At 36.5% G+C, this 2,859-nt stretch overlaps 1 pseudogene; it reads left to right on the forward strand.

The window, feature by feature from the left end:
* The first annotated feature begins 709 nt into the window (after positions 1 to 709).
* On the forward strand, positions 710 to 2,042 carry LOC109558731 (olfactory receptor 6C2-like; annotated as a pseudogene).
* Positions 2,043 to 2,859: the final 817 nt, after the last annotated feature.

The following is a 2,859-nucleotide window of genomic DNA, read 5'->3' on the forward strand; positions in this document are numbered from 1 at the left end:
TTTCAAACTGCTTTCAGTTTTTTGTTCTCCCACTCATCTTTCTTGATATAAATTGCTTTTATTTTTGGATATTCAGATTAATGTGTTTCTAAATGTCAAAACCATATCAAAGCTATAGGAAACATTAAAATTATGATAGAAATGTTACTCCCCAATGGGAAAGATTTAAAATATTATATGTGGAATACCAGAGAGAGTTTTATGCTGATGAAATTAATCTAGAGATGAGAAAGAAAATGAGAGAGGGAGAGATGCTACCTGAGAAACTAAATGTGTTAAAAAAAATTTTTTTTTGAGATTATGAGAGATTGGCATCAGAAAATAAGAAAATAACATTTATACAAAGATTATTGTCTCTTGTTTACTATTATAAGGATGTTATATGGCATATCTTATTTAACTCTCAGAATAACACTATGATGTAGTATTATCATTAAAGCCATCTTATTAAGGAAGACAGTGGGAGCACAGATCGGTTCAATGTCCTTCCCAAGGTTTCTCATGCAGTAGAGGACAGAGATATGATTAAGCCCACACAAAATGCTTTTATCTTCCCTGTGGTACATTCAGTGGCTTTTGAGGGCATCATTTCATGAAAGATGAATCATCAAGGTATAGAAGGAAATGCATGTAACTGATTTAATTGTCATTTAAAGGCATCCTTTGATCCTGTCTTATTTTGAAATTGTTCCTCAGATCCAATTTCTGTGACTTTCATGTGAAGATCAGACAATGCTACCAAGTCAGTGATGAGAAACCATTCAGCAATAACAGCATTCATCATACTGGGTTTGACAAATGATACACAACTAGAGATTTTGATTTTTGTCTTTTTGTTGGTCACATATATGTTAAGTGTAATTGGGAATCTGACCATAATTTCTCTCATCTTTGTGGATCCTCATTTAAAAACAGCTATATATTTTTTTCTTCAAAATTTCTCTTTCTTAGAAATCTCATTCACAGTGGCCTGTGTGCCCACATACCTCTACATCATATCAAGTGGGGAAAAAATGATCACCATTAATGCCTGCTTCAGCCAAATCTTTTTTATTGTCCTTTTTGGAGCTACAGAAATTTTCCTCTTGACTGTGATGTCTTATGACTGCTACTTGGCCATCTGCAAACCCCTTCACTACATGAGCATCATGAACAGCAGAGTCTGCAGGAGCCTCATTCTCTCTTTTTGGGTATCTGGCTTCTTGTTTATCCTTCCACCCCTTGGCCTGAGTGTCCACCTGGAATTCTGTGACTCTTTTATTGACCATTTTTTCTGTGATGCTTTTCCAATACTGAAGAATGCTTGTTCGGATACAGGGTTCATAGAGCAGCTGGTTATATTCTGTGCTGTGTTGACCTTTATAGCGACCCTTGTGTGCATAGTTCTGTCCTACATATACATTATTAGGACAGTTCTAAGATTACCCTCTGCTCAGGAAAGGAAAAAAGCCTTTTCCACGTGTTCTTCCCACATGATTGTGGTTTCCATCACCTATGGCAGCTGCATTTTATGTATGTGAAACCTTCAGCTAAGGATGAAGTGGCTAGTAATAAGGGAGTTTCTCTGCTGACTACATCTATTGCCCCTATGTTGAACCCTTTCGTTTATACCCTGAGGAATAAACAAGTAAAGTGGTCTTTCCATGACATTCTTAAAAGGTTAATATTTTATTCAAGAAAGTAGCAGAACATTACACCAGAAACTCTAAAGTAACATATGTGTCATTGGTATGTGGATGGCAATTTGTGCCATGAGAGTGAACAAATTTGGGCAAGCATTAAAGAAAACTGAGAACATCTAAGAAAGAATCCTGAAGGGACTAACATTATGTAGGTGAGCATTTTTCTAATCCTCTGAAACTGCTAACCCTTTCTATATCTGCCCAATCTGCAATTTAGCAATTCCACTTAACATTCTCAAATTCATTAGTTTTGCACATGTAACCTATTCTGGACATATCACTGCTTTTTCCTCTTTGCAATAAAATCTGTTTTGAAGTGCCTTTATTTTTCAAGAGAAGTACATAAATTTTCAGGAAGTGTAAGCAGCCTTAATTTTAACTTTAAGCCTGTCAATGTTGCTTTACAATAAATAATATGTTAATTTGTATAACTTAGAATATTTTAATATCCCTTCCTATTTGAATGTACTAAAATGAAGATAGAAACAACTGGCCACCCCCTTGGCAATATATAAAAATTGTGACTACATAGTCTTTAGAGTTTATGGGTATATTTCCTCCTCCTCTAGTAACTTGTGTAAGAACACTTAAAAAAGGCAGATACCAAGCAAAAATCATTGGCTTAAAGCATCAGATGGTGGTGAAACAGTAAGGATCTGAAAGTCCAGAAATTTGCAAAGGGCAGAACTGTTGAAGGGTGAGCTGAATGTATGCAGCTACTTTTGACCTTTAGAGGTATTTTCAGAGTCATGGCTGTGGTGGGTTAACGGTTGTTTCATATTCTTCAACCTCATTTCCTCCTCATGAGATGTAATTTACTTCCTCTTCCCTTTAACTTGCCTGGGTCTGTTTTTGATCATGAGAGTGTGGTAGAAATGAAGTTGTATGACTTAAGAGATAAGAAGCTTTGCAACTTCTACCTTCTTTTTTGGGAACACCCTCCCTGGGGGGGATCCAGGTGCCAAATGAAAAATCTGAAAACCTTAATCTTGCCAAGCAGTGAGGAAACCTAAGCTAGCCTCATGGAAAGACCATAAAAAATGCCTGGGCAGCCCATCTCTTCCAGGCCTCTCAGCTGTGGTGTCAGACACTTGAATGAAGATGCTATTTTAAATAAAGAGTCCACTGCAAGCCTCATGTCATTCCAACCCAACTTATTGTCTGATTACAGCTCAAT

This window comes from Bos indicus, chromosome 5 (genome assembly GCF_029378745.1).
Source record: "Bos indicus isolate NIAB-ARS_2022 breed Sahiwal x Tharparkar chromosome 5, NIAB-ARS_B.indTharparkar_mat_pri_1.0, whole genome shotgun sequence".
In the NCBI taxonomy this organism is placed as follows: domain Eukaryota; kingdom Metazoa; phylum Chordata; class Mammalia; order Artiodactyla; family Bovidae; genus Bos; species Bos indicus.